At 39.9% G+C, this 27,380-nt stretch overlaps 1 pseudogene; it reads left to right on the plus strand.

Annotated features, from left to right (window-relative positions):
* The window catches only part of LOC112132652 (keratin, type II cytoskeletal 8-like), a 94,889-nt pseudogene extending 71,432 nt beyond the window's left edge, over positions 1–23,457 (plus strand).
* The last annotated feature ends 3,923 nt before the right edge of the window (positions 23,458–27,380 follow it).

The following is a 27,380-nucleotide window of genomic DNA, read 5'->3' on the forward strand; positions in this document are numbered from 1 at the left end:
ACACTGACTCCCATTCCTTCTTTCTCTCCTTTCACAGAGGCCAGACTGGCACCACAATCTAAATGCTCTCCCCATCTACTCTTGCTGTCTCTCTCCTTCATCCTCCCTTCAATGAATATGTTATATACCTAATTTCATCTTGGTGTCTACTTCTCAGAAAACCCAAACTGACACAAGGGGCCTGGTTTGAGAAAAATAAACCGCAACTCTGGCTACAAACTTAAATATCGGTCCCCTGTACATAACCCATGCAATATGAAGATCCCTGAGGCTGAAGCTTCATTAGCATCACAGTAAATCCACATGTAGTGGATTCCCACCCTTGGATGCACATGGGGAGATTTACAAAGTACTGATGATTGCTTCCACTTGAGTATGGAGTGTGACTTGAGCATCAGGATTTTCAAAAGCTCCCAGGATGATTCTGATATTAGCCAGGATTCAGAACCATAGCTCTTCATGGATGGCTGGAGAGGCAGCTGACCTTCAGAAGAATTTCTGATTCCTGGCCTTCATTTGTTTTGAAGATATTACAAGTTCTGCTTCAGTGTTTCTGCCAGCAACCAGCTACGTGATGCCCATCAAGTACTATCTCCAAGGTTTTCTATCCAGGTCTGGAAAATAGAGTTTTCATGACCTGTTTGAAACTCTTTGAGATTGCTTTCGGGTTATTAACAATGGTTACCCGGTGTGGACCTTGCCAGATACAGAAGTCTTTACAAGTATGGTGTGGAAGTAAGGATCTTTAGTAGAGATCTATAAAACACCCTGATCACTTAAATCATTGAGACTATAACCTCTTAGAAGACAGGGACCATCTTACCTTGTCTGTGTGTTTGGTGCTATTGATTAGTAACAGGCAATGACTTACATTATAAGAAGGCAATTCATTTTTGCCAAAATGAGCTAGACTGGTATTTCTCAATTCTCATGGATATTTCAACTGCGTCACAATCTCTTGGAGGTGCTGGTTAAAAATGCAGTTGTCTTAGCCCCAAGTAAGCCCAGTAAGGATGAGGTAAGGTGAAGGATAGGTAAAGTGTCTGCATTTTTAATAATTATTCCAGACAATTCTTATGCAAAACAAGGTGCCTCCTCATCTCTGGTGTGCTACACAGAGCACAGTTTGTCTCTGAGCACAGTTTGGAGCCAATTTGTCCCCAGTTAAAATGACAATGCTCCATATCACTGTGAATACTCTCTTTCATCATAAACCTGTCTTAGCATAGAATTCAGCCCACTGGAAACTACCACTTGATTGCAAATTATTTGATCAACAGTAGATTTTGCAGGTCAAAATGAAAATAATTTTAAATGGGCTTTAAGAATGCAGTAGATATAAAAGTAGACACTCAGCAAACATATTGTGCTATTAAAGAAGACAATTTTAAAGTTCTCCATTATTCTGCAGCACAAATCCAGACAGAAGCAGGAAAGGATGAATACTCCTTACTGTTCCCTAGCACTACACACTCAGGTTCACATAGTGAGTCTAATTCCTGCCTTCTTCAGTTCTCATGTGGATCTTGAAATAGCTTTCTAACTGATCTCCTGCCTTAATGCTTCCTCACATCCTATGCCTAATATGACCATCCCACTATATTGGGGGATCATTCTGCAATACCATATTATTCCCCACTTAATAGCCTAAAATGCCCCATTGCTTAAAGGCTTGTTACTCAAAGTGTGGTGATCTATGGACCAGTAGCATTGGCACTATTACAGAGCTTGTTAGAAATGCAAAATGCTAGTTCTATCCTGGACATACTGAATCAGAATCAGTATGTTAGCAAGTTCCCAAGATGCTTCATATATTATGTCGACTGAAGAATCGCCAGATTCATAAATTTGGAAAGGAGAGCTTTATTTATCCTAAAGGGTTGCAGTGTGCAGGCTGGTCATCCCACAGGCTGGGAAGTGTACTCTTGAAGTCTTGAGCAAAAGCCAAGAGCAAGCATTTCTAGGAAGGGAAAAATAAAATAGGAATTTATGCCAAATGGGGTGGCCAGGTATACATATTTAATAAGCTATAAGGAGTCATGAATATTTATGAAAGGAGAAGCATGCATATGTGCAATTGAGCTTCATGCGTCTTCATGGGTGGTGTGTTCAAAAACGACAACATTAGCATGATCCGAGGGTGGAATTCTTGACCCTCTGACATCAAAAGGTGAAGCAGAGGACATGAAAACCGTCACTGCCCATCCTTCAAGAGTTGGCCAAAAGTGGCCCAGAGATGGAGGTCCGTCTTTAAAAAGGGATGCATTGTGAAGTGGTGAGCTGTCACCTGGAAACTGTAAAGAGGGAGGGAGAATCTGGTCACAGCCTCAGATGATTGGCTAAAGGTGACAAAGGAATAAGTCATCTGTTTCTTGTTTTCTAGAGCTGGTTTTTGTGTACTCCTTAGGAAAGAATTCTGGTTAAAAGTTAATAAGGAGGAGTGATATGGTTTAGTTCTGTATCCCCACCTAAATTTTAGCTTGTAGCTCCCATAATTCCCATGTATTGTGGGAGGGATTGAATCATGGGGGCAGGTCTTTCCCATGCTGTTCTCACAGTAGTGAATAAGCCTCAAGCAATCTGATGGTTTTAAAAATGGGAGTTTCCCTGCCCAAATTCTCTTCTCTCTTTGCCTGCCACCTTCCTTGTAATACATGACTTGCTCCTCCTTGCCTTCCGCCATGATTGTGAGGTCTTCCCAGCCATGTGGAACTGTAAGTCCATTAAACCTCTTTTTCTTCCCAGTTTTGGGTATGTCTTTATCAGCAGTGTGAAAACAGACTAATACGAGGGGCATATTAAGGTGTGCCCTACCTCCTATCCAGTCATTACTGGGAACTCAATTTTTAAGGTCCCCTTGACCAAAAGGGGTTTGTTCAGTCAGATGTGGAGCTTAGGATTTTGTTTTTATTACTCAGTTATCACAATGTGAAAAGCTTTAGTTTAATGCATGATGTACAAGCTCTTTAGCCTGGTATGCAAAGCTTCTTGTGATTTTGCCCCTGCTCTTTTATTTATTACTCTCTTTCCACCTTCTGCAACTGCAAACCATCCACAGTTCTGCAAACATACTATGCTATTCCACTTATACTAATTTTTTTTTTTTTTTGAGATGGAGTCTCACTCTGTCACCAAGGTTGGAGTGCAATGGCATGATCTCAGCTCATTGCAACCTCTGCCTCCCAGGTTCAAGTGATTATCCTGCCTCAGCCTCCCAAGTAGCTGGGGCTACAGGCATGCACCACTACGCCTGGCTGATTTCTTTGTATTTTTAGTAGAGATGAGGTTTCATTCACTATGTTGGCCAGACTCATCTTGAACTTCTGACCTCAGGTGCTCCACCTGCCTCAGCCTCCCACATTTACTCATACATTTATACATGCTGTTCCTTCTACCTGGAATTTGCTTAGGCATTGCTTCTCTGTGAAGCCTCCCCTGATACTTCCTGAGGAAGTTATTGTATTTACGTTCCCCTCTGAAATGCTTCTTTGTCATCTATATCACATTATGTTGTGATTGTTTTTTGTTGGTCTGCTTTTCTAGACTGTGACCATGTGGGGAGTAGGGCCTGTTTTTATTTTTAATCTTTGCATCTTATAACGAGTACAATCTCTAGAATAGAATTTATTAAGTAGAATAGGTACTCAATCAATATTTGATGAATTGAGTTAAGCACTCAGGAAATATATTGCCCAAAAACTCAATGACCATAAAAGTCAGGACTGCATATGGTTATATAATGCAATCAGTGATGTGACTGGCACTCCCCAGTGTTATGCAGTGCACAACTGTACATGACAACTCTGGTAAAGATTGTTCAGTTTATGTATCACTTAAGTGTCAGTGATGACAAGTAACAAAAATCAACTCAGGCTAGCTTATGGCAAAAATGGGAATTTATTATAAGAATAAAGGAATGACTTCAGGAATGATTTGTAACCAGAATTTATGAAAACAGACTAGAACCAGAAATCCAAACATTTTCATGACTTGCTCTTCATTTCTTATGGCTGTTTCCCTTTGCCCATCAGTATTTGTCTTTCTAGATACAGACAGGCTTTCTTTGCTCCTTGACACATACACATTAAGGGCTATCCCATTGCCCTCAAGTTTAGGTATTACTGGTTTAACCACTTGCAAGAACAGAGGTAAAACATCTGAGAATCCCAGGGAAAACAATCTGGTTGGCTTGACTTGGGTAGTCTTAACCTATTGACTAACCAGCCATGGCCCATAGGGCTATGCAATTCAAACATGACTTCTAGGGGCCTATTTCTGTGGATATGAAGACAACAGTATCCCCCAAAAGATAGGGTTTATCAGCTGGTGACTGGAGCCATACCTCAGATAAATAGAGATCATTATACTTTAATTAGGTATCAGGCTGGCTTCGCCTACTTAATACTAACAGTACTAATGAGATACAGGCCATAGGTTCTATCCCTATGCTGGTCAGGAAAACTTGCTTGGTATTTTGCCAAATAGCAAAGAAACTGAGTTCTAAATAGTTGCGTCAATAATTCTTTGGGTAAGACTTGCTTTCCATTACTTTCCTGGTCCAACTTCCATAAACTATAGTGAGGAAATGAAGAATAGAGTCATACACGCAAAGAAAATAAGGACTAGCATTGCCTAATAGACTGTGACTTCATTGAGGGCAAAAAGTGCTTCTTTTTATTTTTGTCTTCTTTTCCCTCCCCAGAAACTAAAACATTTCATGGGCCATGTGAATTTCCTAGTGGACTGAATTAAAATGGACTGGACCATTTTTAATTCCAGGCACAGAGGCTGATTAGAGCGGTGTCAGAAGTGATGTATAAACAAGATGTTGTGAGTTGCTGAAGATGCAACAAGTATATTATAAACTTTTAGTGGCTTCCAAATGAATGGAATCTTAATTTACGATGAAGGTAATGGTGTTACAGAGCTATACGTCTCTAAGGTAAATTATTTAACCCACCCAAACCTCATTTTCCATGTTGGTAAAAGGGAAATGATGATAACGTTTACCTTATAGAATACTTGCATGGCTTAAGTGGGAAAATGTATATCAAATATTTGGCACACTGCTTAGCACATAGTGAACACTCAGTAATTGTTAACTATGATTATTATTTATTTCAAACACTGGCTAGCTAACTACGGGGGACTTTGCCAAAACTCTAGGCACCCACATGAGGGAGTTAATATTTCTGGTTTACATCATAATCCCAAAACATACACGATGGCTTAGATGCCGTAACAACTCCTTAGACCTAGCTAATTTGCCACTAGGGAGCTTAGAAAGATAATGGTTAATGAGAAAATATACAACCAATCTATATATGTTATTTCTAGAGCCTGTCCGATTCCCAGGGGACAAAAAGCTCAACTCAAAGGGTTTTGGGGAGATAAAAAAATTGCCGAGTTAAAGCTAACGGCAGAATAACCCATTTTCTGCCTTCAATATGGCCCAAGCATCCACCTCTCTTTCTAACCTCCTCTAAATCACCTTGACTAAAACGTTGCCACTGTTTGGGTCAATAGGAAATAAATGTCATTTTTGTTGTTGTGATTAGAAACTCAGGTATTGCAGAAATCTTGACCAAACTATCTTGGCTTCTTTGTCAGCTTCTATCAGCCAGAAGGTCCTCAGTGCATTCTTCAGTCTTTTCAATTACATCTCCAAAATAGATGTCCCAATTGCCCACGGGGATGTCTAAAACCAGGAAGCTACAGTTCGAATGATTTTCTTAATAAAGAATGAGGAGGCAAAAGAGAAAATTCACTGAACTGAAAGAAATCCCAGTGACAACTGGCTGTCCAATATTCTATAAGCAAATTCTGTCAAAAGATCCAGAGTAAAATTGCTTGGGTCAATTTACTGAAGGTATACAAAATACCAACTAGTCCACAACATAAACTAGAGGGCTTCCAGTTGATTCACCCATCCATCTTCATTTGTTTGGGTGTGAATTGTCAGTTTCCTCCAAAAGACCGTAAGCTCCACAGGACCAAAACCACAGGTGTATCACTTTACTGTTGTAACCTCACTACCTAGTACAGTGTCTGGCATAGAGTAGGCACTCAAAAATGTAATGAATAAGCATGGATTCTTTTATGTTATGGGAACATAAGTCTCTGTTACAGATTATGTGCCCCAAAATCAGATGCTGAGTAAGATTTGAGGCGCAGACCCTACACAGCCTTGGCCAACCTGATGGGAAATCTTTAGAGCAAGCTTAGACTTTCAAAATGTTTTATTAAACTAGTTGTCCTTTTATGTCTCCACTTTGCTCAATACAATCCAATGGATACAGGCTTCTTCAGGAAAGGCATGACTTTGGGCTAGGAGGCTCTGCAGCTGATGGCAACCTTGAAGGCGCTGACACCTAGAGGCTGTCTGCTGACCTTGTTCTCACAGGGCTGAGCAGCATGTCCTTCCTTGAAGGGGTTACAGGATGGTGCATTTTGTGGAATTATATTACTTTGCTCCCTGGTAGAGATGAAACAAAGGGTAAGACCTGGAGAAGAAGGTTCTCTGTTGGCTGAGCACAGTGATGAATATCTGACTGTGCAAAGAGACCTCAAACTGAGTTTAGAGGTGATCAAGAGAGAGATGAACTGCCTTCATAATACAATAGAAGAGGTTCTTTTTTTTTTTTAATTTGCTGGAGGACAGTGTTGAGGGCCAAGAAATTGAGCTAAAGACTTATGCCTGAGGCCTAAATTACCACACATTACAAGATTTTTTAAGCCCTGAGAGACAAATATTTAATTTATCCGCTTGTAAACCTACAGCATCACTTCCCACCTCTAGTGCCTATTACTCTGTACCTTTAGTAAATATATGCTTCATATCTACATGTATCTATGTTGTCCATTGGAGTACATTTTTAAAGTCAAGCTCTACACATATTAGCTTAAGCAAACACACAATGCACTTAATGTTAAGAATGTGGAACAGAGACCTAACCAGAAATATGAAAAAAGTACTCAACAAATCTAGAGGAGCTTGCAAGTCTATGGATGTAAGCAAATGAAATGGTCCAGGCACAGGGGATGACCCCTGTAATCCTAACACTTTGGGAGGCCAAGGTGGGTGGATTGCCTGAGTTCAGGAGTTCGAGACCAGACCAGGCAACATGGCAAAAACTTGTCTCTACCAAAAAAAAGAAAAAAAGAAAAAAAAATTAGCCAAGCGTGGTGGTGAAGTGCCTGTAGTCCCAGCTACTTCTGGGACTGAGATGGGAGGATTGCTTGGGCCTGAGAGGTCGAGGCTGTAGTGAGTTGTGCTCATGCTGCTGCACTCTAGTCTGGGTATCAGAGTGAGACCCTGTCTCTGAGAGAAAGAAGAAGGAGAAAGAAAGAGAATTGTCTTAAGTTAGCAAAACTAGGGCATACCCAACTAAACCTGGTAATTATCCAATATGACTAGTCTACATTTTACTCTCCCTTCCAGTTTGTGAAGCCCAGAGGATATTAATCAATGTGATAGTCTCACTTGAACCAAATCAGCTGACCAGGATTCATACCCAACAGTGATAGAATACATGTAAGCACACATACCTTGTTTCTATCCTTTATTAATCAATTCTCAGCCTTTTGGCTAAGATCAAATGTCTATCCTTTATTGACTGCCCTTGTAGGGTTGCTCTCCATGCCCGTTGCACCCCTAAAAGTGATTTTATGGAAATCAGAAAATGAGAAAGAGTGTCATGTGGGTTACACAGAACAGAGAGAAAGACACACATCAAAGTTAAACATGCATTGAGAATAGGAACTTTGAGTACAAGCCCATTAGAAACAATGCCCAGAGGTTCTGGGGATAATATGCAATGTGGGTTTTGAGATGACATTTATGTTGTTATGATATTCTTCAAAGCAAGAATCCAGAGTCTATTCACTTAAGGAGTAACATCTCAAGGATAGTCTCCTTGATTATGGACATTTGCTGCTAAGAGAAACTTTTTGAATCTATTAGTAATATATACCAATGCTTGAACACGTACAGGACCCATTAAATATCTATATTGCCGGGTCCAAAAGCACAGGTCAAACCATTTGAAATTCTAGAACAGTGTTTGTTGACTATGAGTGTTTTTTTGCTCCCAGGGGACATTTGGCAATATCAAAGACACTTTTGGTTGCCACAACTAAGGGGCTGGGCTGACTGATACCTAGAAAGTAGAGGCCCAGGATGTGGTTGAAGCCTACAAGACACAGGACAACCCCCTACAACAAAAAATTATCTGACCCCAAATATCAACAGTGCTTAAGTGGAAAAACATCTCTCTAGAGTGAATTTATAGGGACATGTGTATCTGACAAGTCCTGAGTCAGGTGAGCTTGATCCAGCAGCTCCAAGGAAGCCACCAGGCCCTGAGTTCTGCCTGCCTTTTTGTCTTGCTTATTGTGGTGTTGGCTTAGTCCTCAGGATCTTGCCTCTCACCTGCCAGCTCCAGACACCCCCTGTGGTACCAAACCAGCTGTGGAACTTCCAACTTCACACCACACTACTCAAGAGAAGAGAATTATTTTCTGCCAGCTCCCACACAAATCCTCAATTACTTTTAGTCATTTGTACAATAGGTTAAGGACGAACACTGTGGTCAGTGAATCAGCTACTCTCTCAATCCAGTGGTTCTCAACTTTAGCTTTCATCAGAATCACCGGGAGCGTTTGTTAAAATATAGATTGCTAGGGTATACTTCAGTAGGTCTTGGATGTTTTTTTCTATGAAGGACCAGATGGTATTATTTTAGGCATTGCAAGCCAAATAAGATCTGTTTTCCTTCTAGTCTTTCTCCTTCTTTTCTTCTAATTTGTGGCCCCCTCTCTCCTCCTTCTTCTCTTCCTCCTCCTCCTCATTCTTTAAGCAATCCTTTACAAATGTAAAAACACATTCTTAGAACATAGGCTGCACAAAAGCCACTGGCTTTTTTGAACAATGAGAACACATGGACACAGGAAGGGGAACATCACACTCTGGGGACTGTTGTGGGGTGGGGGGAGGGGGGAGGGATAGCATTAGGAGATATACCTAATGCTAAATGACGAGTTAATGGGTGCAGCACACCAGCATGGCATATGTATACATATGTAACTAACCTGCACATCGTGCACATGTACCCTGAAACTTAAAGTATAATAATAAAAAAAAAACAACCCATCATTCTGAGCAAACTATCGCAAGGACAAAAAACCAAACACCACATGTTCTTACTCATAGGTGGGAATTGAACAATGAGAACACATGGACACGGGAAGGGGAACATCACACTCTGGGGACTGTTGTGGGGTGGGGGGGAGGGGGGAGGGATAGCTTTAGGAGATACACCTAATGCTAAATGACGAGTTAATGGGTGCAGCACACCAGCATGGCACATGTATACATATGTAACTAACCTGCACATTGTGCACATGTACCCTAAAACTTAAAGTATAATAAAAAAAAAAAAAAAAAAAAGCCACTGGCTGCATTTGTCCCTAGACTGTATTTTCATTGACTCTGAGCTTCCCCCCGTTTAACTTAATACATTGTTTACAAGAAAAGTTTGCAGAGTCCAAGTAAAAAAGGATAATTATGAAAGAACTCTAAATGGTAGCAGAGCTGAGGGAGAGTACCCAAAAGAGGACAAACTTGGAAGGGGGGCCACCTTCCCAAGGCTGGGATTCAGACCTGATTGGAGAAGGTTGCAACTCACTAGGTGGTAGAGAAATGTGCTGTTTTGCTAGGTCACAGCTGGTCCACAGTTGCTGGACAAGCAGGAAGTAAACCTTGGGGCATAGGTGTGATATGGCTGGTAACTGGACATGCAAGCTTGCAGAGGGTGTTGGATAGGTGTGGGAAGAAAGCTTGAATGTGCAGTGCCCCGTTGAAAAGACCATGGACAGGTGAGACTAACTGGGGCTGCTGAGTCATGGAGGGACTCATGCTCTGGCTTCATGATAAGGGCAGAGCCCCACCACATGTCTTCCTCTCCACACCAATGACTGTCAGTGCAGCTCCTGGAACACACAAGAGAGCCCCTTTTCTCCTCTGATGTGCCTCCAGTGCCTGCCACTAAGAAAGCTTAACATTGTCCTTATGGTAAAGGAGAAATGCTTAAAGGAAGCCCACCATTATTACAGAGCAGGTATCAAAGGGTAAATTTGGAGATGAAAAGCAAAAAAATGATAACTGGTACACATGTCATTTTGTATAATCCTTGTAATAACCCTATGAGGAAGGAATAAAAGTTACTCCCATTTTATAGTCCAGGAAGCTGAGATTCACCTAGGCTATATTATCTTCCCTAAGTTCCATACATAGTGACTGGGAGAGCCAGAATTCAAACCCGAGGAGGCTGATTCCAAAATACAGCAAGTACAATCTACACCCAGCCAACCAGATTAGCACTGGACTCTATTATCCATGGCTCCTCTCCTTTACTTAGGTGTTTGATATAGTCAGGGGTAGTGAAATTTCAGGAAATAGTTAGAGACCAGAATTGAAGATCACATCATCATTCTTTTTTCCTCTTTGATACTCAAGAAAGTTTGTTTCTTTCATCAGAAACATTGAGGTGCTTCACATAAAATGTATAATCTCTTTGAAAAGCTTTATCCTACTAGAGTGTCGAGAGGAAATAATGAAAGAATGCATGATAAATTCTGGCCATAAACATATCTATATTTTTATTCAATTTTGTCACTGTCAAAAATATTAAAAGTATTGGAGAGCATTTGATGGATTTTCTGGAGTTTTTAGCATCTCTGAGCTTTGGTCAAAAAACTAATTTATCATTATTACTTGGCCCTTGGACATTTGTATTCTGTTTTGCAAACCTCACAAAATGATCATTTCCTTGCTTCCTAAGTACGCTTTCCTCATGAATCCTGTTTTATAAATACCAATAGAACCTGAAAGAGGCCCTTGGGAAATACCATTTACATGGGATAAAGTGATTGTCAAGGCCCCAAAATTCCCATGGCCACTTTCTTGTTCTGACATTTTATTAAACAGACATTTGCAGAAGGTTTCTGTTTCTGAATTTGGTGGGATTGCGTCCTCTTATTTACTTCTACTTTAACAAAATCAATGTTTTAAATAAAAACTAAATATGTTAAGATATATTAATAAATGTAATGTATGCACATTGCAGAAAATTTAGACAATACAGTAAAGCCCAAAAAGTAAATCCAGCCACATTTCCACCACCCAGAGGCAGTCATGGTTTGGAATGTTTCCTTTCAGGCTTGTTCTTTTCTACATGTCAAAGTATAGCACATTTGCAATAGGTTTGGCAATACAATTCATATACTGCTTTTCTACAAATGACTCATTTTTTAAACGCCTCTGAATCTTTTATACTGGCTATAACAACAGACGCAGAAAAGTGCTCAGCTCATAAGTATACAGGCTCATGAATTTCCACAAACTGAACATGCCCATGCAACCAGCCTCCAGATCAGAAACAGAACATCACCAACTCCTGGGAGTGCACCTCCCCAACCCCTACCCGTGCCCCACAGTCACTATCCTGCCCCAACAGCAACCACGGTCTGGTCTTAACGTCCATCCCCATAGATCTTGATTGTTTAAAACTTTATATAAATGGAGGCATGAGGTATGCTTCATTTTTCTCATGCAACACTTGGCATGTGAGATTCATCACTATGTATAGTAGTAGTTTCTTCATTTTCCTTGCTGACTACAAAACTTTTTGAAACTATGGGATTAGAAGAGTGAAGTTCATATATACTCTAGTTCAGGAAACTGATCTCTGCCATCTCCTAGTGAGGAAACGTTATTCAGAATTACTTCTCTGATGAGAATTGCAGTGATTTTTAAAAATCTCAGTGGAGGGTTAAGGGAAAAATTATGTAAGTGGCTTCTATAATAGCCTCCAAAATTATGTATGTATCCAGGACTACTGCGAGTCCCTCTAACTGCAAGTGTCCCAAGTCAGAAAGCGTTTTCTTTCTTAGGAAGATGCGTTAAAAACAGAATGAGCAAAATATTGGGATTAGACAAAGCAAATAAATGAGCTCACAGGAACTTTTTAAATTCTGATTATTTATGGAGTACAGCTACAATTCGAAGGGATTTCTTAATTCATGAGAATGTTAACTTCTTGATTGTTTAGAGCAGTACTACTCAAAGTAGCAAGGACCAAGTAGCTTTGGACCTTGGACTAACAACATCAGCTTCACAAAAGAGCTTGTTAGAAATGCACATTCTCAGCCTCATTCCTGGGCCTACAGAATCAATATTTCTGAATATAGGGCCCAGATATCTTGGTTTCAGTGAGCCCTGCAAGTGATTCTGATGCTGACTGAAATTTGAGAAACCTTGTTTAGGAGCAAGAGATGGTAGTGGTAAAAAGCTTGCAGGGGAAGGTGAGGGAGCTGAGAGCAGTGGCTCACACCTGTAATCCCAGTGCTTTGGGAGGCCTAGGCAGGAGGATCACTTGAGGCCAAGAGTTCAAGACCAGCCTGGGCAACAGAGCAAGACCCCATCTCTACAAAAAAATAAAATATTGAAACAAAAATTTAGCTAGTTGTGGTGACAAACGCCTGTAGCCCTAGCTACTCAGGAGGTTGAGGCTGGAGGATCATTTGCGCATAGGAGTTTGAGATTGCAGTGAGCTATGATTGTACCACTGCACTCCAGCCTGAGCAACAGAGTGAGACCCTGTCTCTAAAAGAAATAAAAATCAGTTTATGATCCTGGGCAAATTACTTAACTGTTTGAGACTCTGCTTTGTTACATAGAAAACTAGACTGTAATGGCAACCTCATAGGATTTTTATAAACTTTAGACAAAGACAATGCCCATGAAGTGCTCACCACAATGCTACCTAAGCAATTCTTTTTTCTTGGGGGGTCTGTATTTGGCCTTTAGGATTTCCATGAAATTCCTGATTAAACCATGGGTAGATAAAATGGGCCCAACTGGGCTGATCAGAGACTGCTTCCTAGGAGCTTGAAGAAAAAGATGTGAGAGTTTTAGTCTTCACTCCCAGCTTGACATGAGAATGTCAAGGGCATGTGAATAAGGAAGCCAGGGGCAGCTGTCTTTTGCCATATGGGCAGAGATGGAGATTCAGCAGGAGTGTTGAAAAAAGAGAAGAATGAAGCGGAGGTGCAAAAATAAATGAAAATGAGAGACCATATGGCCTTAGAGAGAGAGAGGAGAGAAAGAGAATAGATACTCAATTTTTCAACTCAGACTCTTCAGAGGTCAGACTATAATTAACACCCCATAAAATGCTCCCGTATCCTTATACTATAGCCCCTTAATATTTCAGCTCATTTGAGGAGACACATGATAATTGTAACAAAAAACAAACCTTGACTAAGACAAAGTACAGCATCAACATTGTCCCAGCAAAAGTCCCATTGCTACCACTATCTAAACCAAGACCCTGGCAGCCAGGACAGTCTTACCCCATGCAGTGTTTCTGATGCTTTAACTTCCTGCATCCACATCTTTAAAATAAAGCGTCTTTGGCCAGCTGCAGTAATACTCACAGCAGGGAGAATATTTACATGTTCAACATAACCACCTGGAAGAATGAAAATGAAGATAAGATTGTCTTATAGCTCATGGAGAAAAAGCTCATAATTTCCCTCTTTATAATAATGAGAGACATTTACTCCCTGGAGTCTAATAACAGCAAAGTGGCAGAAAAGTCTCATCATTAGGCTATCTTTTGATGAATTCATTTTGGTATTATCAGGAAAAAAAATTCTTAAAGTTGCAGATCACATATAAAAGTAACAAGTATTCTTCATGAATCTATCTCCTATGTCTCCTTCATGCCCTCCCTACTCTGATTGACAGCTGGGGGAACAGAACACTTGAGCTCCTAGCTGGGCTTTGCAGAAGCTGGTTTTTAGCCAAACTTACAGGTAGATATTGATTACAACTATTTATCATGCATTGAACAGATAATGGAGAGCACCCCCTCTCCACACCCCACCACCTGTGGGTTCCTTGAGAACGAGGCTTAAGGCTCTATCCTTAGAATTCAGAAGAGTGTCTGGGTTATTCAAGAAGACCTGCTGACATCCAGTGTTACTTCCTATCTCCTTGCAGTGATGGAAATAAAATATGAGTATTAAACGCTATAGGCACCACCAAAGAAGTTTAATTATACACATAAAAAGAAAGACTCTATATGATATTTGCAGAATCTCTCTAATAATGTTCTCTTTGTTTATGCTTATTTGCTGTTTATATTCAGAGAGGAACTTGCCCAAGTGCCTCAAATGAGATCCAAGAGTTATGATTGAATACCAACATTGCCTCACATTTCTGTTTCTGAGAAAGTCATTAAAAAGAGGGTGGGTGGGCCGTTAACCCTCTTTGCCCACCAGTTTATCCAAGTTACTCATAACTTCGGGAAGTAGTAGTGAGGAGAGAGGGCTTCTAAGGGTGCTCAGGCATTCAAAACAACCAGTTCATCAGAGGGCAGAGGTAGCGGCCATAGTATATCAAAGATGATGTGTATTGTCTGGGAGCCAGGATAGATATGCAATTTAAATAATTTTTTTTGAAGTTTGATTGGTGTCTATCTTGTCTGTTTCTATATGTCTCAAAATTGTGTTTAAAAGGATGAAAGTAAGGCTGATCCGTAAAGTGAAATTTAGTTTTATTAAGTTTTAAGGCATTTATTTATCTTCACATTCACTTGTCATACGATTTCCATAAAAAGCGTGTAGTTCAACATCTTCATTAATAATATAGATAAACAAATTGAGGTCAAGGAAGGTAAAGCAGCCTTGTCCAAACTAGCAAATGGCAGACCCAAACCCAGTCCTCTTCATCCTCAGGCTAATGTGCTTTCTCCCTGGGCCAAAGTTTTACTTCAGAATAACCCTGGTTTTGTCCAAGCTATGAGTAATACAGTTTTTAAAAATCCTGCACATAGGATTTTTTAAGGGATTGAAATTCTCAGCAAGGGCTAAGATATTATACACCGGGTACTTTCTTCATTATATCTGAATCATTCTCTAGATATAGGTTAAGCCCTGGAACAGCAAGTTTCCTTACTTCCAACACAGAAACAGGGCCATGCATCAGGAAGAAAAGCTGGAGGTAGCCCCAAGGGCTTTGATCATTACCCATCAGTCTGAAGCTACATTCACTAAAGGAATCATTTTATATCAAGCAGGTACCTATTTCTAAACTTTTTAGAAAGTTAAATTGCATATGTTTTAAAGTTAAATTTTTGCCCTTGGGAAAGGGTTTGTTCTGTTTTAAACAGGTAGTGTATACTCTTCATACATGTTTTTGTTTGTCTTTCTGGTTTCTCAGCATCCTTTGAGAATTTGACCCTGACTCTGACCCTAGGTGTTCTGGAGGGATGTCAATCATGGAGTCCAGAGTCCCTGACCACAGCTTAGGTGGAAGACTGAAGATTTGATGTGATGACAATCAGAATCTCCCTCCAGAATTTTGAATCTTGGGAAGTCACATACCTGAGGTGGTTGAGGATGGAAGACCTGATGGCAGAATCATGGAGAGACTACTTGTGAGTTCCTGCCATCAAGACCCCTCAGGATGCTTATCCATATCTTTTCCCAAACCTAAACCTTCAGTTCTCCCTTCAATTCCACAAGTTGTCTAGTATCTTCTTACTTGTCTGTCGATTTTTCTGTCTATTGCTTAAGTTACTGCAATGGATAGCTGTTGCTTGCAATCAAAGGACTCTAGCGTTGCCCAGTTACTGAGTAAGGATGTGATCCTGAGCAAGTTCCTTCCGCTCTTTGAACAATCAATATTCTTATCTGCATAATGGGCATGATAAATTAGGTTGGATGTCTCTGTACATGAATAGGTGCGAGAGCATAAAGGAGATGATCAACAAATTTTTTAAAAGGAATCAGTATGTTAAGCTTTGTGCTAAGCCAAGGGAACCACAAAGATAAATGAGACAGTGTGTTAGGATTCCACTCTGTTGTTCTGGGCATCTAACTTTTTATATAATTAGGATAGCAGCCAGTAATTGAAAACTTTCTCTATTGAAATAAGAAATTTTACTCTACAGTTGGACAGAAATGGTGGGAGACCACATAAGGGCTCATAAAGGGGGATGTCTTGAGTGTGAGTATTTGCTGCAAGCAAGCCCCTTGGTACTTATGAGCACCCTCTGACATCCCTGATGAAAGGATGAGCACATTGTTGCTGGCTTGCCCATATCTCAAAGCCTTGAGCCTTGACTGATCAGTGCTTGGCTAAGCCAGGGCAGTCATTGGTGGTTTGGCACAGTTTTATTCTTGGCACTGACACCAATGATACCTTGCAGATTTCAAAGCTCTTACACACAGCTAGATACTTAGCCTGAATTCAGAAAATAAAGTAAGAAATGCTACCTCATCACCTTTTCTATTCTTCTATGCAGACCCTAGGTAATAACCACTGTGAGTATATAGTTGAAAATGTGGCTTATAGCCCAGAATCACCTTACCTGACATCCAGTTTTTTATGCACCATCAGCCTTAAGAGGGGGAATATATAAGACTGAGATTTTCTTCTGAATTAAAAAGAAAAATTAAGCTATATTGAGCATCATATTTTACATACCTTTTCTTCTTTAACTCACAAGAACCCAGTAATATAAGCATTATTACTACAGTGTTTCAGTTGGGGAAACTGAGGCCTAGGATCTACAAAGAGGCAATACAAAGATTCATATCCAGATTCCCTGGTGCCAGCCTCTTGGCTTATCTTAACCATCATACACTCTGCCTCTTGCCTCTCTTCTTGGTAATGGGAAGGGGGTAAGGAAATAGCTAAATAATCCGATACAATATTAATAACTGTTCTTTTGTGCTGTTTGGCATCATTACGCAGGATCTGTAACTCATGACCCCGATAACATTCTCATCTGAGTATAGGCATAGAAATAATGTCCCCCTTAGCGTTCCATTTTCTATACCTTCCGATATCCAGCTGTCAGTTACCTACAGTAACATTTTGAATTCCAGATGGTCTCACTCTAATATTCGGGGAACGTTGGAGCCGAATTTCTCTTGGAGCCGATTTTCTCTCTTCCTCCTTTCATGCTAGGGTAGAAACTCCATTTAATATTGAACTGTGCAGGACCTAAATAGAATATCAAACCAGATACTCAGGCTAAATCTTATGCATTATAAAGCTAAACATATTTTGAGCAACTAATTCTCTGCTAGTCAATTGTACTGGCAGAAAATATCCAATCACACCTCCAGGCTAGAATAAAATGAGTGTACAACTGAAGAAAGTCCTTGAGAGTTATTACGATACTAGCTATTGGGTTTTCTTGAAGCCTTCCAATTTCCTCCTATTATAATAATCACCACTTAGAACCAACTATGTGCCAGGCACTGTGCAAAATTCTATACAAATACTATTCTACATATTCAAAAGAACAACAAGAGAAAAATAATAGATACCTCTATTACCCTGAGAAAATCAGGACATAGAAATTTGCCCAAACAAATGGTGCAATCAGGACTTAAACCCAGGTAAGTGACTCCAAAGCCTATATTTCTAAGCACTGATCTAGATGACTTCTACTCTCCCAAGAAAGGAAGCATTACTAGTTTCATAAATCATTCCACCTATGTGCTCAGTGTCATGCACTTTACAAATATTCAGATAAATTCCACCTCCCTCACTCCCACTTATCAGGCAATAGAGGAAATGTATAAAAATATCCAGCCACATTTGTCAAACATGATCTGTTTTTCACCAACACAGTAGAGACTCAGTAGATTTCCACTGATATCAGCTGAGAAAATAATCAATTCTGCTGCAAACTCACCTTGCACATAATGTCATTCATTTGCCCTTGTAAATGATTTAATAGACTTTCTGGGGACTGAACTATTCATCCTATAAAAGGCCAACATTAAGAAATGTGAGAAAGTGCTAGAAAGGTTAGGCTTTTCAAAAGTAAGTAGAATCTCCTTATACCTGTGTAAAGTGGATGATTTAATTAATAGAGCAGGAATATATTGGGAGCTTAAGTTAGACCTAGAATCCTCAGGGGCATGAATTCTTGAGTCAGCAAGAGAGAGTCAGTGCCTCAAGGCTGAGATATCAGTCAAACCTCTGTCCTCCACTTTTCTGGGGTATAAAGTGTTTTTTGTTTGTTTGTTTGTTTTCCTCTTTTCCCTATGCAACAACGCAGCAGCAGATCCAAAATAACTCTATCTCTACTGTAGAGACCCATCAGCGATGCTAACTCCACTCATGATGTAACTGCTTGATATTTGGTCAAAATTACCTCTTTTTCATAGAATGTAGCTTAGATTTTCCTCCTATGCATTCGCTAAAAGCAAAAGTAACCACCTTAACACCTGTCATATAAAGAAGACATTTTATTTTCCTCAAACAAAATAATACTTATAATAGAAAACAACAATCATAACAAAAATAAAGCAGCCAAAATCCAATAAGAACAAAACCACTACGTGCTTTAGCCATGCTGGGTCCTGACTAGGATTGCCTTAAGCAAGTGTTGGTATCTCACCTTACATCATCCCCTTTTTCCTATTAGTTGCTGTGTTGCTAAGTCTATTATTCAACTATCAAAAAGCCAAAAAGAAAATTATGAGGCAGTTTCTGATTACACAAATATCTAATGTCCACATTGTCTCTAACAGTTTATTCAGATTGCCAATGACTTTAGAATTTAGAAGGTATCATTCAAAATGACCTAGGATTAGGGCGTAGAAGACCATCATTTCCAATGTATCCCTAAGAAGGGTACACTGGATAAGCTACAGAAGTCTGAGGGTGCAAGGAAACCTAAAAAGCGAAATTCCAGAAAGTGGTAAGACCTTCCTAACAGAGGAAAACAATTACTTTAACCCTGGTAGTATTGGGGGAGGAAGGAAAATCTAGTAAAATGCTAATGAAGATAAACTAGCCTAACTTCCAATAGATTTTTAATGACTGGATGCAAGCATCATGAGAGATTATAATCCCAAGAAGCCTCAAACACAGAGAAACTTTGCACCCATTCTCCAGTTCTTTCCCAGAGGCTTTTTCTGGGTGCTTGAGTGTGTTATTCTGATGAATAGCAGCAGTGCAGGAGAACTAAGAGAAAGTCATCCAGGTGATCTCAGGTTTTCAACAAGTTGGTTCTACAACTTTCAATGGTGCCCCAAAGGCTGAATGTGGGGCAGGAGGACTAAGAGAAATTCCATAAAGTTTATGCTTTAATAAAGCATAAACATTTCATTTTATTTTTCAACTGTCTCTCTATTATGTATATATATAAAACACTAAACTATATATTACATATTATATTTTACATAACATATATATTATCACATACAACTTAAAAAGTCCTGGCTGATAAGGAATATGTTTTTAAGACATGTAAATGTGGTAGGAAATAAATAAATTTCTAAACAGCACCAAAATTCAAAATGCCATGAGAGGCTCTGAGACAGAGATCCCAGAAGTCTTACCAGTACTCACATCTCAAGTCCTTGTGAAGTTAAAATTTTTCAGGTGAACTGAATCAAACTAATGCTGCATCAAAGCTAAAACTAGATTAGATTGACTCAGCTCCCAACACCACTTGCCACACAGAATAAGGAACATGTCATTTTCTGGAGGCAAATATTGCTTACTTATGTCTCTCCTCATCTTTTGCACATAGTACGTAATACACAGTAAAAAAAAAAAAAAAAAAAAAAAGAGAGACACTGAAGAAGGAAGAACATGTGACCCATGGTCAGTATAAGAAATAATCGATAGAGACATACTCAGAGATAAACCAAATGTTAGCAGTATAACATAGAGAATTTAAAGAATGATAAAATGTAGGTTAAAAACTAGAATAAATGGTGGACAAGATGTGTGAACAGATGGGGAATTTCAGCAAAGTAATAGGAACAATAAAAAAAAATTCAATTTCATCGTCTTTCAAATGAAGGTGCCCAAAGTTATTAAGTAATTTGCCTGAGGTCACATAACTAATCAGAAAATAACCAAAACTTTAAAAAAATCCATTTTTCCCGGATGATCTGCCTCCTCTCACACCTCAGCCTCCTGTTTTTCCATCTGTATTTTCTTTAAAGACCTCGTTTCTTTCTATAATAGGGAGCAGAACCCATCCAATCATCTTTTGGAGAGATGAGGAAACTGGGCTTTCCTGAAGCCGTCTGACCTAGCGTACCTGTTCATTTCAGCTGAGGAGCTGTCACACTGCTAAGTTCTGAAATGGAAATCTTGCTGTAGGTCTTAAACCAAGGTTTACATGGGAAAAGTTTAAAATTTCCTTTATCTCTACTACTTTTATTAATGATAAGGCTACTGGTGACCTAGAATAGAAAGCATGAGTCTTTACTCCCTTTCCAGGCTCAAAACCCAGCATAGCAGGTCCAAGCTGTGATGGGAAAATCTGTAGGCCCATGACTCATTTGCTCTTCAGAGGGGAGCCCCCAATTTTCCTTTGAAAAATCTCCCTTATCCTACTTAGAGTCCAAAATGTTTATGTAGTATTGGTTTCATCTCAACTCCAGCTTCTATGGGGGACAAGTTATTAATTTGGCTTCTGTAAGCATTTCATTGCCTCCTTACTCACCCAACTACTACGGTTGGATCAAGAATGGGTCCATACCCAATATGAGCCTTTGAGACACAATCTGGGTTTTATTAGTAGGACTTGTGTATTTTGTTGAAAAATAGAGGCATAGTTCCTCTTTTTGCTAAACCTGGACATGTAGAAATATAAGGTCTCAGTTTCTATGAGCTGTATGTAGAAGAATTTTACTTGAGAGTGATACTAACAGAAAGGGAAGATAAGGCTAGAGGAAAAGAAAGAAAGTCCCTGTTACTTGGTATCACTGCTGAATCAAGCATGAACATTTCCTTTTATTTTTAAACTCTCTCTCTATATATAATATATATATATATAAAACATTAAACTCTATGTTACATATTATTTTTTACATAAAGTATACATTATATACAGTTTAAAAAGTCCCAGCTAAGCAAGCCACATGTAGAAGAATGAAACTGGGTCCCCATCCCTAACCTTATAGAAAAATCAACTCAAGATGGATAAAAGACTTAAATCTAAGACCTGAAACCATAAAAATTCTGGAAGATAACATTGGAAAAACTCTTCTAGGCATTGACTTAGGCAACGAATCCATAATTAAGAACGCAAAAGCAAATGCAACAAAAACAAAAATAAATAGATGGGATGTAATTAAACTAAAAAGCTTCTGCACAGCGAAAGAAATAATCAGCAGAGTTAACAGAGAACCCCAGAGTGGGAGAAAATATTCACAAACTATGCATCTGAAAAAGAACTAATATCCATAATCTACAGGTAACTCAAACAATTCAGAAGGCAAAGACAAATAATTCTATCAAAAAGTGGGCAAAGGAATGAATAGACAATTTTCAAAATAAGATATATAAACAACCAAAAAACATATGAAAAAATGCTCAATATCACTAATGATCAGGAAAATGCAAATTAAAACCACAATGAGATACGACCTTACTCCTACAAGAGTGACCATAATTAAAAAGTGAAGAAACAATAGATGCTGGTGTGGATTTGTTGAAAAGGGAACACTTTTACACTCCTGGTGGGAATGTAAATTAGTACAACCACTATGGAAAACAGTATGGAGATTCCTTAAAGAACTAAAAGTAGAACTACCATTCAATCCAGCAATCCCACTACTGGATATCTACCCAAAGGAAAAGAAGTTATTATATGAAAAAGACACATGCACACACGTTTATAGTGGCACAATTTGCAATTGCAAAAATGTGGAACCAATCTAAGTTCCCATCAGCCAAGTGGATAAAGAAAATGTTGTGTATATGCACGATGGAATACTACTCAGCCATAAAAAGAAACGGAATAATGTCTTTTCAGCAACTTGGATGGAGCTGGAGGCCATTATTCTAAGTGAAGTAACTCAGGAATAAAAAACTAAATACCATATGTTCTAAGTGGGAGGTAAGCTATAAGGATGCAAAGGCATAAGAATGTTATAATGGACTTTGAGGACTTAAGGGGGAAGGGTAGGAGGGTAGGAGGTAGGTTAGGGATAAAAGACTACATATTGGAGCAAGAAGCAGCTTCTCCACTCCTTCTGGAATTTCTGCCTGGTTCAGCCCTCTCAGCTCCTCGAGCTTCTCCTAAGTGGGCAGCAGCAGCTTCTGAGGTGGCCTGGGTGGAGGCTATGGTGGGACCAGCAGTATGGGAGGCATCACCACTGTCCCCGTCAACCAAAGCCTGGTGAGCCCCCTTAACCTGGAGGTGGACCCCAACATCCAGGCCATGCGCACCCAGGAGGAGCAGATGAAGACCCTCAACAACAAGTTTGCCTCCTTCATCTACAAGGTAAGGTTCCTAGAGCAGCAGAACAAGATGCTGGAGACCAAGTGGAGCCTCCTGCAGCAGCAGCAGACGGCTCGGAGAAACATGGACAACATGTTTGAGAGCTACATCAATAACCTTAGGTGGCAGCAGGAGACTGGGCCAGGAGAAGCTGAAGCTGGAGGCGGAGCTTGGCAACATGCAGCCACTGGTAGAGGACTTCAAGAACAAGTATGAGGATGAGATCAATAAGCGTACAGAGATGGAGAATGAATTTGTCCTCATCAGGAAGGATGCAGATGAAGCTTCCATGAACAAGGTAGAGCTGGGGTCTCGCCTGGAAGGGCTGACTGACGAAATCAACTTCCTCATGCAGCTATATGAAGAGGAGATCCGGGAGCCGCAGTCCCAGATCTCAGACACGTCTGTGGTGCTGTCCATGGACAACAGCCGCTCCCTGGACATGGACAGCATCATTGCTGAGGTCAAGGCACAGTAGGAGGAGATCGCCAACTGCAGCCGGGCTGAGGCCGAGAGCATGTACCAGATCAAGTATGAGGAGCTGCAGACGCTGGCTGGGAAGCACGGGGATGACCTGCGGCGCACAGAGTGAGATCTCCTAGATATAGGAGAACATCAGCCAGCTCCAGGCTGATGTTGACCAGAGGGCTTCCCTGGAGGCCGCCATCGCAGATGCCGAGCTGCACGGGGATTTGGCGGTTAAGGATGCCAACACCAAGCTGTCGGAGCTGGAGGCCGCCCTGCAGCGGGCCAAGCAGGACATGACGTGGCAGCTGCGTGAATATGAATACCAGGTGCTGATGAACGTCAAGCTGGCCCTGGACATAGAGATCGCCACCTACAGGAAGCTGCTGGAGGGCAAGGAGAGCCGGCTGGAGTCTGGGATGCAGAACAGGAGTATCCATAGGAAGACTACCAGTGGCTATGGAGGTGTGCTGAGCTCAGCCTATGCGGACCTCACAAGCCCGACCTCAGCTATGGCCTGGGCTCCAGCTTTGGCTCTGGCGCTGGGTCCCGCTCCTTCAGCCGCACCAGTTCCGCCAGGGCCGTGGTTGTGAAGATGATCGAGACCCGCGATGGGAACCTGGTGTCCGAGTCCTCTGACATCCAGCCCAAGTGAAAAGCTGTGGCAGCCTCTCTCAGCCTGACCCTCCTGCGGCTGCCCCATAGCCCATAAGGGAGCTGCTGTGCAGGGGAGCACAGGGAACAGAAGACCCACCTCAGGCTCAGCCCTAGCCTTCAGCCCACCCACGGGGGAGTTTTCTGCCTGGGGCACCCCCCTTGCCCATGCCTCCAGGTACAAAACAATTCAGTTGTTCTTTTTCTTCCCCCAAAATAAAAGCTCAGCTAGCTCTGCCAAAAAAACAAACAAAACAAAAACACTACATATTGGAGACAGTGTACACTGCTCAGGTGATGGGTGCACTAAAATCTCAGAAACAACCACTAAAGAATCTATCCATGTAACCAAAGACCACCTGCTCCCTAAAAACTATTGAAACAAAAATAAAAATTTAAAAAGTCCCAGTGGATAAGGATGATGTTACAGTCATGTAAATGTTATGAGAAATTAATTTTAAAAATTCTAAACAAAACCCAAACTCCAGAGAGGTGTTGAACCAGCTCTAATCCTACCCAAACTCCAGTGGAGTGGACCATGGTTAGGCACTGGATGTAGAGGCAGTCAATGCATATACAGGCTTCCCAGTAACACAGGCTGGCCCCCGAAAAGGAGCTGGACTAATTGGATTCTTGCTCTTGATAATTTGAATTTTAAAACTCATAAGAAATGAGGTTATTGGCAACAGGAACTGAAGCTTAAAGTATTAAATAGATTTTTAAAAAATATCAGAGTATGAGATAGATTTAATCCTCTGAGATAGAGTTAAGATGCAAGAGGTCATTGCAATCCCAAGTTATCAAGAAGCAGAGTCCATAAGGAAGAAGAAGTCATAGTCTGAATAGAAAACTTTCAGGGAAGAAGGAGGGAATAGGCAAGTCAAGAGTGAGAGAAGAGAAGAAAATTAGTAAAAGCAATAGAAGACCATGTGTGTGGTCCATGAGACCAAAAGAAAGACTGAAAAAGAAATAAGGTCTGAGATAATACTAAGCGTCTCACTAGATCTAGCTTGTCTCCAGCAGCTCATGTTTTTGGATTCTGGTAGTGGCTAAGGGCACTGGCTTTTATATCTGTAGTTCTATAATCCCATCTCAGTTCCTTTACCTACTAGCTGTATAATCTTGAGCTGGACATTTAATTTGCTAAAATTGCCATTTTTCTCACCTGTAAAAATGGGCTAATACTACTAGCTTCATTGGACTATTAAGAGGATAAACTGATCTATGTAAGGGTCTTGGCATCATGATTGGCACATGGTATGCACTCAATAAATGGTAGCTATTTTTATTCATACTATTGTTTTTATTATTCATTTAAATATATGTTAACATTTTCATTCACGATGATGAATGAAAACAAAACCTCTGCATCATGGAAGCAAAACAAAGCATCTTATCCATGGAGGTTACGTGTAATCTTTCCTATCGCATTTATTACCTTCACAAAAATCCTTATGACAGCTTGCTATTCACTTTATTTGAATTGTCTTAATTAAGACTCTATTTCTCATATCCAAAAATGCATAGCCAAAGCCAGCAGCCTGGTAGAGTGGAGAAGATAAAGAATTCAGAGTCATGCCTTTGAATTTAAAGTGTCTTCTTTTGACATACATGCAGCCAATAAGCATATGAATAAAAAAAAGCTCGCATCACTGATCATTAGGGAAATGCAAATAAAAACCACAATGAGATACTATCTCACACAAGTCAAAATGGCTATTATCAAAAAGTCAAAAAATAAGAGATGCAGGCGAGGTTGCAGGCAAAAAGGGACACTTATACACTGTTAGTGGGAGTGTAAATTAGTTCAACCCTTGTGGAAAACAGTGTGGTGATTTCTCAAAGACCTAAAAAGAGAAATACCATTTGAGTCAGCAATCCCATTACTGGGTGTACACCCAAAGGAATATAAATCACTCTATCAAAAATACACATGCATACATATGTTCATGACCACACTATTCACAATAGCAAAGACATGAAATCAATCTAAATGCCCATCAATGGTGGACTGAATAAAGAAAATGTGGTAAATATAGCCATGGAATACTAAGCAGCCATACCAAAGAATAAGATCATGTCTTTTGTGGGAATATGGATGAAGCTGGAGGCTTTTGTCCTTAGCAAACTAATGCAGAAACAGAAAAGCACATACAGCATGGTCTAACTTATAAGTGGGAGCTAAATGATGAGAGCACATGGACACATTGGGGGTGGTAACAACACACAGTGGGGCCTACTGGAGGGTGGAGGGTGGAAGGAGGGAGAGGATCAGGAAAAAATAACTAATGGGTACTAGGCTTAATACCTGGATGTCAAAATAATCTGTACAACAAACTCCAATGACATGAGGTTATGTATATAACAAACATGCACATGTACCCCCTGAACTTAAAAGTTAAATAAATTAATTGATTATCTTCTTTTGAAACATTTCTCAAACTTTCCATGCCACAATTTGCACACCTGGGAAATAAGTAAAGTACATGAAAAATAACATAGATTATAGAAATCTTTTTTGAGATCATTAGAAGAAAAATACTAAATGGAGTCATCAAGTCATTATATTTATTTGTTCATAACACTATGAGCATTATTTCTATCATCCATGATTAAAAATTCTAAAGCATTCATATTTAAGAAAATATGTATACCATAGCAGTGGAGCTGAGAATTCAAAAATATTACTTTTACTAATAACCTCAGTTAAGAAGTCAGACAGCCAGGCATTGAGCCATCAGCAGAAAATATTCCAAGTTAGGTATTTAGACAAAGAAATCTGATGCTCCACGTACTCAAAATTTATTTTCCTCTTATTATTTTTGATGAGCTGATGAAAATAAAAGGTTGTGTCCCTGCCATTTTTCCGTCATTGAAAAATTGTGACTCAGAGATCTTAAGATCCAAAGAGAATTGTGCATATGGTTATCTTTCAGCCTTCTATTCCATTTCATTAATTTATGTCCGGAAAAAAATGAATGAGAAATCAACAGCAAAGTCTAGACTGAATTCCAACAGCAGTCATAATTGTGAAAAACAATGGGCCGGGCTGTTACTGTTTTATAACCATACATCAACAAAGCTCAGTAAATAAGCATGTCAGTCATGAAGTTCACTACACAGAAAAGCCTCTGAGACTTAAAGGGAGCCCCCAATGCCCACATACTCAATAGACTACAAGGCATCATTTCCCAGTGGAGACAAGCATCAGACTTGGGATCAGAAGAACTCAGTTTGATTCTTGGTGTTACCCTTTCTCTTCCTGATTTTATAAAATTCACATCACCCACTGAACCTCCACCTTTTTATATAGGGTGAAGATAAGGATAATACCTTCCTTGCTGTGAGGTTCAAAATCAAAATGAGAATGTAAACATGTCTGAAAAACAGTAATTATGTAATGAGTATATGTTGAATGAACTAGGCTACAAATGAATTGGAAAATGCTATTTAACAATATTTGAGAGAGCTGAAATTTCAATAAGAGATTTCAAAAATAGAGCTAAAATATCTATATTTCAGCCATGGTATTAATTACCTATTGGGATTGATACAAATTCCCTAACTACTGTGCCTCGATTTCCCATATGAACAACAGGTAGAAATGACAGGCCCTGCTTATATTATTACACACAGATACACACACACACACACGATAACCAAATTAGTGCTAAATTTCATTTAAAATTCCCATATTCAGTCATTCAATCAGCCATTCAACAAATATTTCTCTATCTTCTACTACATAGTTATCTTCTACTATGTGCCCAGCACTGTGCTAGTCATAAAGGGCAAAGCAAAGCACAAGACTCAATGTCTACTTCTCCTAGAGTTTACATTGCAGTGTATTTGAACAAATAATTTGAAGACCACATGATAAGTGGTGACTAGGAAAGTACATGAGTTGTGTGCTATTGCACAAAC

This window comes from Pongo abelii, chromosome 2, assembly GCF_028885655.2.
Source record: "Pongo abelii isolate AG06213 chromosome 2, NHGRI_mPonAbe1-v2.0_pri, whole genome shotgun sequence".
Classification (NCBI taxonomy): domain Eukaryota; kingdom Metazoa; phylum Chordata; class Mammalia; order Primates; family Hominidae; genus Pongo; species Pongo abelii.